We start from the raw sequence: 12,881 nt of genomic DNA, 5'->3' as shown, positions 1-12,881 counted from the left end.
CCCAGTCTGAGGTCAAGAGCGCTCTGGAACAGGTTTTCATCCAGGATGTCTCTGTACATTGCTGCAGTCATCTTTCCCTTTATCCTGACTAGTCTCCCAGTTCCTGCCACTGAAAAACATCCCCACAGCATGATGCTGCCACCACCATGCTTCACTGTAGGGATGGTATTGGCCTGGTGATGAGCGGTGCCTGGTTTCCTCCAAACGTGACACCTGGCATTCACACCAGAGAGTTCAATCTTTGCCTCATCAGACCAGAGAGTTTTCTTTCTCATGGTCTGAGTCTCCTTCAGGTGCCTTTTGGCAAACTCCAGGCGGGCTGCCATGTGCCTTTTACTAAGGAGTGGCTTCCGTCTGGCCACTCTACAATACAGGCCTGATTGGTGGATTGCTGCAGAGATGGTTGTCCTTCTGGAAGGTTGTCCTCTCTCCACAGAGGACCTCTGGAGCTCTGACAGAGTGACCATCGGGTTCTTGGTCACCTCCCTGACTAAAGCCCTTCTCCCCCGATCGCTCAGTTTAGATGGCTGGCCAGCTCTAGGAAGAGTTCTGGTGGTTTCCAACTTCTTCCACTTACGGATGATGGAGGCCACTGTGCTCATTGGGACCTTCAAAGCAGCAGAAATTTTTCTGTAACATTCCCCAGCTTTGTACCTCAAGACAATCCTGTCTCGGAGGTCTACAGACAATTCCTTTGACTTCATGCTTGGTTTGTGCTCTGACATGAACTGTCAACTGTGGGACCTTATATAGACAGGTGTGTGCCTTTCCAAATCATGTCCAATCAACTGAATTTACCACAGGTGGACTCCAATTAAGCTGCAGAAACATCTCAAGGATGATCAGGCGAAACAGGATGCACCTGAGCTCAATTTTGAGCTTCATGGCAAAGGCTGTGAATACTTATGTACATGTGCTTTCTCAATTTTTTTTATTTTTAATAAATTTGCAAAAACCTCAAGTAAACTTTTTTCATGTTGTCATTATGGGGTGTTGTGTGTAGAATTCTGAGGAAAAAAATGAATTTAATCCATTTTGGAATAAGGCTGTAACATAACAAAATGTGGAAAAAGTGATGCGCTGTGAATACTTTCTGGATGCACTGTACATCCTAACACAGGGTCATGGGGGTCTGCTGGGGCCAATCCCAGCCAACACAGGGCGCAAGGCAGGAAACAAACCCCGGGCAGGGCACCATCCCACGGCAAGGCACACACACACACACCAAGCACACACTAGGGACAATTTAGGATTGCCAATGCACCTAACCTGCATGTCTTTGGACTGTGGGAGGAAACCGGAGCACCCAGAGGAAACCCACGCGGACATGGGGAAAACATGCAAACTCCACGCAGGGAGGACCCGGGAAGCGCACCCAGGTCTCCTAACTGCGAGGCAGCAGCGCTACCCACTGTGCCACCGTGCCGCCCATTTCATTGAACTGATTTCTTATTTAAGACTAAGACCCTTTAAATAACAGACAAGCAACACTGGTCTTGAAGGGCTGCAGGTTTTTGTTCCAAACCAATTGCTTCAACACAAGTCTTTTATTGCTGATGAAGCACTTATGGCTCAAGTGACATTTTTCTGCATGATTTTAGTTGTCTCGCTTGCTAAGATTTTGAAACCTTAAGTACTTATTTTAGCCTTAAACAGCTAAATTCCCTGTTTTTAATTATTCCTTGTTAGCAATAAGATTCCATTGACAAGGAAACCAGCAGTTCTCCATCTACCTTGTTTCCATTTACACCTATGTGTATTCACCATGCAGTATTTGGTATAATAAAATACCCAGAAGGAAACTGAAGAGAAAGTGAAGAGCTGAAAATGACTCCTCCATTTTAGGCTTCACTTCATTTGGATGATATCATTAGAATGGAAAGAAATCTACGATTTAAGAATGACCTGATATCAGTCAGTCAGACATTTTCCAACCCGCTATATCCTAACACAGGGTCACGGGGGTCTGCTGGAGCCAATCCCATCCAGCACAGGATGCAAGGCAGGAACAAACCCCGGGTAGGGCGCCAGCCCATCGCAGATGACCTGATATTGCAGAGTTAAAACACTAACAAGTCATGATATTAAATAAGACCTAGTATTGGCAAGGATTGTTTTTTAATTAAGCAACTGTGTTGGAACAAAACCCTGCAGCCATTACAGCCCTCCAGGAACAACACAGACCACCCTTAATTTGGAGTAAAGATAGGATTTTGCGGGTTTACCCAAATGGTGAACTTTCACTATCTTAGAAACATCAATCTCACATTTGCCTCAAATTTAATTTAACAACTTGAATGTAATAATGTAGAATAACACAATTTAATTGATAGTTCAAAAAAGGAAAATAACAGTTTCAAACAGCTGATAAAATAATATTTCATTAGAACATAAGAACATTGCAGTTTATATCACGTTGCGCCATATTACCAGGATTCATCTTGGAGATGTCAGCCTCATTAGCAAGTATCCATAGAGTAATACAAATATAAAAAAAAACTCCCTGAGTAAATAAAAGTCTTACAGCCTGCATAAATTGTCAAATTTTTGGGTATTACAATACAAACATTAGATAAGGCCCATAACCTGAAAATTGCTCTGGGGCACTAAACAATGAATGACCCTGCACTCTGAAACCCCTAAGGCAGGGGTCCTCAATCACAGTCCTGGAGGGCCGCAGTGGCTGCAGGTTTTTGTTCTAACCTGGTTGCTTAATTAGAAAGCAATTCTTGCCAATAATTTAATTTCATGGCTTGTTAGTGCTTTAACTCTGCTATGTCAGGTCTTTCTCATATCCGAGATTTTCTTCCCCTTTCTAAGGATATCATCCAAATGATTTGAAGGCTAACATGGATGAGTAATTCTCTGTCCTTCAATTTTTTCTTTTCACTTTCCTTCCAAGTACAGTATTTAATTAAACCCAACAGTGCATGATAAATACATACAGGTATAAATGGTAACAAGCTAAATGGAGAAATGCTGGTCGCTTTTGTCATTTGCATGTTATTGCTAATTAGGAGTAATTAAAAACCAAGAATACAGCTGTTTAAGACTAAAATAAGCAATAAGGGTTCAAAATCTTAACAAGTGAGACAACTAAAGTGAAGCAGAAGTGTTACTTGAGCAATAAGTGCTTCTTATTAAGCAACTGAGTTGGAGCAAAAACCTGCAGCCACTGCGGCCCTCCTGGACCGTGATTGAGGACCCATGCCCTAAGGTCATGCGAAAAGACAATGCACCCCCAGGGATTAACAAAGTACATCAAATCAAATCAAATATGCGGCATTAACATTTTAAACTTACAAGTTGACTGGAGTCCATCAAATTTAATGCTGCATGCATTGTTGAAAAACATTAATATACATCTTCACATACATAAAGAAAAGTTTACATACTTCTGAAAAACTTGCTTAATATCACTGAATTTGAATGAAGTCAATCAGGTGAACAATTTTCAAAGTAATACAGTAATTTGTTTTAATAATACTTCTGAACACACATGGCCTACAGAAATTATTTTATGCTGAATCCTGTTCAATATACACTGCCTGGCCAAAAAAAAAAAGTCGCCACCTGGATTTAACTAAGCAAATAGGTATGAGCCTCCTATTGGATAATTACTGCATGGGCGATTATCTTTCAGCTGGCAACAAGTTATTTAACCCCAACTGGTGCAATGAGTTGCTTCTCATTTCTTAAACAACCATGTCGAAAGACACATCTCGTGGTCGTGGAAAAGATGTTAGTCTGTTTGAGAAGGGTCAAATCATTGGCATGCATCAAGCAGAGAAAACATCTAAGGAGATTGCAGAAACTACTAAAATTGGGTTAAGAACTGACCAACGCATTATTAAAAACTGGAAGGATAGTGGGGACCCATCATCTTCGAGGAAGAAATGTGGCCAGAAAAAAATCCTGAATGATAGTGATCAGCGATCACTTAAACGTTTGGTGAAATCAAATCGAAGAAAAACAACAGTAGAACTCGGGTCTATGTTTAATAGTGAAAGTAAGAGTATTTCCACACGCACAATGCGAAGGGAACTCAAGGGATTGGGACTGAACAGCTGTGTAGCAGTAAGAAAACCACTAATCAGTGAGGCAAACCGGAAAAAAAGGCTTCAATTTGCTAGGGAGCATAAAGATTGGACTCTGGAGCAATGGAAGAAGGTCATGTGGTCTGAGGAGTCCAGATTTACCCTGTTCAAGAGTGATGGGCGCATCAGGGTAAGAAGAGAGGCAGATGAAGTGATGCACCCATCATGCAAGATCTTGGTGAAAAATTAATGCAACACTGGATGGAACTAAATCTTGTGACATTGCAGAAGCTTATCGAAACAATGCCACAGCGAATGCGTGCCGTAATCAAAGCTAAAGGCGGTCCAACGAAATATTAGAGTGTGTGACTTTTCTTTTGGTGGCGACTTTTTTTTTGGCCAGGTAGTGTATCTATAAACAATATAAGAGGAATACTGTACGCAACTTTCACTGGCTCCATACTCAATAACAAGCATACATATCCAATAAACAGTCCTGCCTGCTGTGCTGTCATAACTACCGGATTCGCAATTATTACTTTCCATCTTGCATCAGCACCACACACATCAAAGGAATAATTTACATCATACGGGTATTTTTGCACTTTATTTCAAGTGGATTAGAGCAGTGCTTCTCAGGCTCTAATGTTTTCTCTTATTTTGCATTCAGCAAAGTCCAGTAGTGTTAGATATATCTATTTTGCCCCATCTTTAAATTCTTAACTCTTTCACTTTCTTTTTAAGTCTTTTTTTCTGTGAATTTTGCTCTGGTAATTATATTCCAGTTCTGACAATGAATTAGGCATACAGTAGCTGACTACCAAACAGCAACTATTTTTACCCACTTTTGTGTTTCTTAGCAAATAATGGCACAAATAAATACCACAATAAAAGAAACACAAAAGAATACTAAACGGAAAAAAAGAACTCTTATGCATCTAAATTCATGTGTCATTCAATAAATAAATAGCCCAAACTGATTGAATTGGAAAAAAAAACTAGGAAGTAACAGCTTGTATTATTTAACAAAGGATTCCAATAAAATAAATTGAATGAAATGAAAACCTGTAACCACAGGGAACCATCCAGGACTTGACTTGAGAACCACTGGATCAGAGAATGTTACATGTAAAAAACGGTGAAAAAGCTGAATAACCTGAACACGTTATGGAAATGTATGCTTTCAAAGAATGCCCTTGGAAAATGAAAAAAAAAATAATAATTTTTTTGTTTTGTTACTAATTTTACCAAAGTAGTCATGGTGATGCATTTTCTCTCTAATACATTATCAAATTGACTATAAAATAAAAAGAAAGGTCTGTAACACAAAACTGACAGGTTACCTTTAGTAAAGTGTGCAGATAAGAATCTATTATATTAATTGCAACCCATTGTTCTTGGTCTTTCAAGGACATTTGTGCTACTCTGCACAAACCTCAGCAGGATGATCTATTTTAGAGTACTTTGTGTTATAAGATATTATTTAGAAATGGTAAGTTACAATTGTTTCTAAATGCGTTGTGGAGTGGAACATGCTCCTGCTTTGCCTACAACATAGCCAGGATATGAACTAAATAAGAGAGAAAAATAGTTTGATAAAGATAAATTAGCAGGAATCTCAATAACTGGACAATTTCAGGATTACAGTGAAAAGTAAAAGATGAAAATTAAGCAATGTATTAGTGAGGAAGCAGCCCTATGATCGATTGATCAATAGAAAGATAGATAGGGCACTACAAGTTCTATGAGAGGAAGATGAACAGATAGATAAGGCAAAATATGATCTATCATTGATAGATAGATAGATAGATAGATAGATAGATAGATAGATAGATAGATAGATAGATAGATAGATAGATAGATAGATAGATCATACTTATCTATCTATCTATCTATCTATCTATGAGAAGAAGACTGACAGATTAGCACTTTGAGGTTTACTACAAATGTAAAGTGCCTTATAAATAAAATGAATTATTATTATTATTGTTTATAAGGTGTTATATGATCAATATTAGAGAAGGGTAGACAGATATGGTACTGATAGATAGATAGATAGATAGATAGATAGATAGATAGATAGATAGATAGATAGATAGATAGATATGTGAAAGGCACTATATGATAGATAGATAGATTGATAGATAGATAGATATGTGAAAGGCACTATATGATAGATAGATAGATTGATAGATAGATAGATACATACATACATACATACTGTGAAGAAAAACATTCGTTCCACTATCCATATTCAACCCCATTTAATACCTTATACTGTAAGGCTTATAGGGTCGCAGTGACTGGTGTTTGCCCTCTTAATTAACTAACCCGGCCCAATTCTGACATCCTCGCAAAACCAAAACTAACAGCACGGCAGGAGAATGCAACATTCCAATGAAAATCACAAAATCCACCAAAACATGAAGGCCCTATAGGGAATGCAATTTATTATTTGACGCCACGAATTCTAATCGCAGTTATCAGAGGACTCATGAAGGCCTTCAAGTCAAGGTCGCGGTTATACGATGCTCTTTTAAAACAATCACCTACAGCAGACGTGGATTTAGCAAAGCCCCTTACTGTTCCGACTTCACTGCCACCACGCTGACTTTCAGCTTCCGCCGGGAGGATGTGCAGTACCCACGTGGACATTAACGCGGCTACCTACAACGGCGACAATCTTAGGAGAAACGCGTGAATGTCCTACAGAAAGCATGGTCTCTGCGGCAGAAAACATTCCAAGAGATAAAGGAGCACGAAATTAGAAAATGCGACTCCAACTTCTGGCTCCTTACCTATTTGCCTTCGGTCTCCCGGAAGTTAGTAGTCATGACACTCGAGTAAGGGAGCGTCAATTTTTGTTTGAAATATTTTCAGGGAGTTTTGGTGTAGAATGAAATTGCCTTCAAGGCATATTCTCTTATCTGAACTTAACACAGTTACACTTTGATAAAAAAAAAAAAGATTATGAAGTGACTTGTACCTTGCAAAGAAACCCTAAACTTAAGTATTATAGCTGGAGTGTAGAGTAAGGGTGATGGATTTGCAACATAACCCCTAAGGTGACAGGTCTAATGGCACCGTCACTGATTCGCTTCCAATGTCACCCTGGCTAAATACCCTGTAAAGGTAAAATAAAATATGCTACATAAAACACGTTATTTTACATTATACTATACATGAAAAATGAAATAATAGATATGAAAGCTAAATATAAGATATATTTGAAAAGCGCTGTAATATAGACAGGTAGATAGAGTTAAATTGACACAGGTGTCATCATCGCTAACCTCTATAAAAAGAAATCTAAACTCAGGTGACAAATAAAGCAAAAGATTTCATTGTTTTGCGTTATTACAAAAGTCAGCAAACATTCAGAAACCATGTAAGGAAAAAATAAGTTTACCCTTCCAAACTCAGCAGTTATGAGCAGAGTATTTAGCAGCCAGAAGTTATTAATCAAATGCACAAGATAGGTTAATTACCAGAAAGAGTGATTACCCCAACAAAAAATTAAACTTTTGGAAGTTTTAGGGTTGCCAGATTAGAAAATTAGAAATAGGGGACACCTTAAAATCTCTCTCAATATTACTATATATATAAATTTATACATGCCCCCTACACACCCAGACCAATATATTATATAGAGACATAAGTGAAAAACATAAAGCAAGAATTTTAATGGGTCATGAGGAAAACAAAAGTAAAATCATTTGAAAATTATTTAATACAAGCTAAATAAAAATTCTGTAAAAGTGAAATCATTTGAAAATATTTATTTAATACAAACAATAGAGAAATATTATTATTATTATTTAATACAGGCAGTTAGAAAAAAAGTGGGCCGTGGCGAGTAGTAACAACACACATTGTTCACGCTGTATGTTGCAATGCTGATCCAGAACTGCACATCAGCATGGCTGGAGAGCAAAATGGTAAGAGTGTTGCTGTCCTCAGCGAACCATAGCAACTGAACAAGTTTTAAACAGGCAGCAAACACTAGTTTCCTCATTGCATTTGGGTTATTTTCATCAAGAGAATCTGAGAAAAGAAAGTATAATTACTTATAAAGTTACAACTAAGTACCATAAGAAGGTAGTAAAAATATATTTTTATTATGAAATTTGAAAATGAACAAAATACGGGACATTTGGCTGTCCCTGAAAGGTCAGTACAGGACAGGGGACAAAATCATCAAATATGGGACATGTTCCGTATACAGTATAAGGGACGTCTGGCAACCCTAGGAGGTTTGGTGTTCTGGTGCACACAGAGTTGTGTTTGCATCATGCCAAGCAGAAAGGACATCCGCCATGACCTCAGAGAAGCAATTGTTGCTGCTCATTAATCTGAGAAGGGTTATAAAATTTGAAATGCACTATTCTACTTTGCAAAGTTCCCAAATGGAGAGCTTTCAGGACAGTTCTCAGTCTCCCCAGGAATGCACACCCCAACAACTTAAGCTCAAAGCCAGACTGTTTAATGTTCAAAGAAATCATGACAAACATCAGATGACCTACGGACCTTGGTGAACATGCTCATACTGTATGTTCACATTCATGGGCATTGTAGTGGGGGGAAAAGAGTAATGATTACATAGGGTCCACTGGGGAAGGGGGGGGGGGGGGGAGCTCAAAGCCTAGAATGAAAAGTTTGTTTTTCGAGAGGAAGGGGTCCACAGAGACTGCTTAAATATAGGTCCCAGACTTGAGTGCTACACCCGTGTTCATGTTCCTAACATTAAAATTAGAAAAAGACTGAACAAGTATGGCTTTTATGAAAGATCAGCAAGGCAAAAGCCCATTCTCTTCAAAATGAATATGGCAGGACGGCTTTTAACAAAATATGACAGCACATCTTAGGTTTACCCAATTCCATCTAAATGAACCACATATGTTCCGAAACAATATCCTTCAGACAGAGGAGATGAAGGTGGAGATATTTCGTCAGTTTTCACGGGCCATGTTTGGCGAAATCCAAACATAGCATATTGCCCAAATCACCTTAAACCAACTGTCAAGCATGGTGGTGGAGGGATAATGTTTAAGCTTGTTTTGCAGCCACAGGAGGCAATAAACTTCTAGTCATCAATACAATCATGAACATCACTTTATACCAAAATATTCCTGAGATAGATGTGAGGCCATCTGTCCAACTGCTTAAACAGGAATGGAGTAGGATCATGCAACAGGACAATGAGCCTAAGTACACTAGCAAATCAGTATCTAAATGGCTAAAAAAATCAAGGTGTTGCAATGGTGCCAAGTCAAAGCTCAGAATTCAGTCCTACTGAGATGCTGTGATGAGATTGTAAGAAAGCTGTGCAAAAACAGATGCCCCGAAACATCAATGTTATAAAGCATTGTTATAAAGAATATCGGGACAAAATTTCTCCAAAATACTGCAAGAGTCTTACAAACTTCTACAGAAAACATCTACTGCATGTTATTGCTGCTAAATATAGTTTTACTAAATTATAGGGTGAACTTATCGTTTCTAACATTGCATTTATAGAAGTTAGTGATAACAATGCAATTCTTTTTCCGCCCCTGATTATTAAAATCACAGAACTGAAGGAGAGTGTACTTTCTTTTTCCCATGACTGAACATAGGAAAGGCAAATTATAAGACAGATAAAGGTAATACAATCATGAACACCACTCTGTACCAAAGTATTCTTGAGGCAAATGTTTCATCTGTATAAAAGATAGATAGACAGACAGGTAATGCAATTGGACAAAACATTAGTTTTCTTGACTAAGCACACAAGTTAGACATTGTCGTTGATATCGATATATTTTTTAAAGTACAAATTATAAAACTTTAAAATAAGAAAAAAGTAATAAAAATAAATTAAAAATTAAAAGGTAGTTTCAGAAATATGGAGGATGCTGAGAAATTAATCCATGTGTTTGTTTCTAGTAGGATTGTCTACTGCAATTAATTATTTTCCTAGTTGTTCAAACTGTTCTATAGGCAGCTTTCAGCCAAGTCAAAAGGCAGTAACAAGAGTTATTATGAAACTAAAAAAAGTTGACCTGTTGACTCCTGCTCTTATATTGTTACACTGGCTTCCAGTTAGCTTTAGGGATGATTTCATAATTCTTCTCCTTACATATTAAGGCTTAAATGGTCAAGACCCTGCTTTCAAATCTGCACTTATCATTACCTACAAACCACAGTATGTATTAAAATCTCAAGATGCCAGCCTACTAAAGATTCCAAGGGCTAACAAAATAATGGTGTGAGAACAAACATTTAGCTACAGGCCCCAAAACCTGTACAACAACGCTGTTTATATGAGACAGGCTTTACATGTAGGTTGAAGACTCACTACTTTAGTCTGTCTTACCCTGATCGGAGCTGCTGATCGGGTGTGCATATTGCATCTCTGTGTATTAGTCATTTGTATAAAATATAAATAATACAGTAATCATGAACCACTGCTAATCCTCCTCTATTCTTTCTCTCTTCTTGGCATCTTGCTGTGGTGCTTGATGCCACTACTCTATTTCCAAGCTGTTTTCCTTCCTGTGGCAAGACATACAGTATGTGGTATTGAGAGCCTTGGAATGAACTGATGGAAATAATCTTTCATCATATTAAATTGCCCAGCCATGACTTTACTGTAGAATGTCCAGGAGGTGGTGGGTGGCTAGTTTGCTGAGGACTCCAGTACTGTGACTCGGTCTAACTTGTTTTTTAACTTTGTCTGTTATAACTGACCATTGACCGACCACCCAGAGGTTTATTTTCTCCAGGATTGCTGCTGACTGGAGTTTTTGTTTTCCTTTCTTCTCTGGTCAACTGGCCATAGATCAACAACGGTATTAATGGACAGATATTGTTCAGTCCTGTTGATATTAATCAGATTGGAACTGCTTTGTGTTACCGTATTTTTAAGTAAAACTGTGTCTTTATGTGTATGTGTTATGTAATTTCTCATTTGTAAAGATTGTAATTGCATCTACCTGCTTTTCACAGTACTCTGAGTTTGCACTCTGTGAAGAGTACTATACAAGAACAAACTGAATTGAATTTAATAGACAGAGAAGTACTTTATGATCAATTGATAGATGCCTCACAACTGCAAAGTCCAGGGGCCTCATGTACAAACAAAAATGTTGTGTACACCCATGTGCACGCTCACTTTGAGATATATAAAAACTAAAATTTGTGTAAAGCTACGCACATTTTCACTGCAGCCTCACACCATGTGTATACACTTTTCTGCTCTGTTTTGCAAACGGGCAGCACGCAGCATCAAAGCAGCACTACTGTTTCTGTGAGGTTTCTCAGTCTTTTTTAGATTAGCATCCATGATGTGGGAATTATCAAATACACTGAAATTAATTGCATATCATTTACAAATTTAAGGCAGTTGATTGTAATCATTCTGTAACAATATACTGGTGCATGGAATGACCACTCTATTCCAGTTACCATAGCTGCTTTAGCATTATTTCTCTCAGTGCAACACTGAAAGTATTTTAATCCATTGTAACTGTGGTGTCACAGCTGCACAGCAGCTGATCAGAAAGCTCTACAACGGGCTGTGTTGAGAGCACAGAGGATTATCGGGATACAGCTTCCAGGCCTGGAGGACATTTGTAGCACACGCTGCATCTGGAAAGCCACCAGCATCTGCATGGATTCCACTTACCCCTGCCAAAGTCTATTTGAACTTCTCCCATCTTGCAAACATTTCAGAGCCATTCCCGCACAGACCTCGAGACTCAGAAACAGTTTCATCCCAAGAGCTATAAACCAATCCATCAAGTGCTCCCGGATAGAACTGTTTGTACTTACAATTACAATTACCTCACACAGAGTGATGGCTCTGAGGCTGGGGAACTGCGGCAGCAATCAGAAGGTTGCCAGTTCAAATCCCATAAACACCAGCAGTGACTCTACTCTGTTGGGCCCTTGAGCAAGGCCCTTAACCTGCAATTGCTTTGTCGTGGGTATGACATTAATCTGCATCCAGTTCTGCAAACAGGTCCTGGCACTCCAGCAACCACAAAAAACCTCACACTGCTACAGTGTGGTGCTGAGGTGTCAGCCGCTGCACTTGGGTCCCAAGTCCAGGTGGTTCGTCGTGTGGTGGGTGCATCAGTTCATGCTCCCAACATCCTCTCACTCTTAGCTTGCACAACTGTAATATTGCACAACCTGAGCCACTTTATCAACCATTTGCACTGTCTGCACTATATGTACATGTATTTTGTATTTATGCTTTCAAACTGTATATTTTTCATTGTTTTTATCATATTATTATTTTATTTTTTTACCATTTTATAGGAAAATTACTTTTTGGAGAAGCTGCATACTGAATCTCGTTGTACCATACAAAGACAATAAAGGAGTTCAATTCAATTAAATAGAAGAGAGCGCATATACAGATGATGACGACTGGTTTCTAAGTCGATTTAGATTTCCAAGAGCTATTTTCTCTAAGCTGTGCGATATTAGAATACTAGAATGTATACTTGATATAATTTTTATGATGAAATGCATTAAAGTATGTATATTACATTTTATTGATAAATTGTTAACTTCATTTAAATATTGTATACTGTTAATAGTTAAACATGTGGGGGTACGGTGCCTCACAGTAAAAGGGTCTCTCCCAGGTATAACCCTCCCTGGAGTTTGTATGTTTTCCTGGTGGGTTTCCTCTGCATGCTTTGGTTTCCTTCCAAAGGCATGCTGGTCAGGGGATTTGGTGATGTTTAAATTGATGTTACGAGTGTATGTGTTTGCTCGTATTCACCCAGCGATGAGCTGGCGCCCTGTCCATGGATTGTTCCTGCCTTGCTCTTGATGCTTGCTGGGACTGGC

At 38.6% G+C, this 12,881-nt stretch overlaps 1 protein-coding gene across 1 annotated transcript in view; it reads right to left on the bottom strand.

Moving 5' to 3' along the window:
• fastkd1 (FAST kinase domains 1) overlaps window positions 1-6,867 on the bottom strand; it is a 62,635-nt gene extending 55,768 nt beyond the window's left edge. Inside the window, exon 1 of the mRNA XM_028806334.2 lies at window positions 6,836-6,867. The gene's annotated coding sequence lies outside the window, so the exon portion shown is untranslated. The remainder of the gene's footprint in view (window positions 1-6,835) is intronic.
• Window positions 6,868-12,881: the final 6,014 nt, after the last annotated feature.

This window comes from Erpetoichthys calabaricus, chromosome 8 (genome assembly GCF_900747795.2).
Source record: "Erpetoichthys calabaricus chromosome 8, fErpCal1.3, whole genome shotgun sequence".
Lineage (NCBI taxonomy): Eukaryota > Metazoa > Chordata > Cladistia > Polypteriformes > Polypteridae > Erpetoichthys > Erpetoichthys calabaricus.
This window is presented reverse-complemented; position numbering and strand designations above follow the sequence as displayed.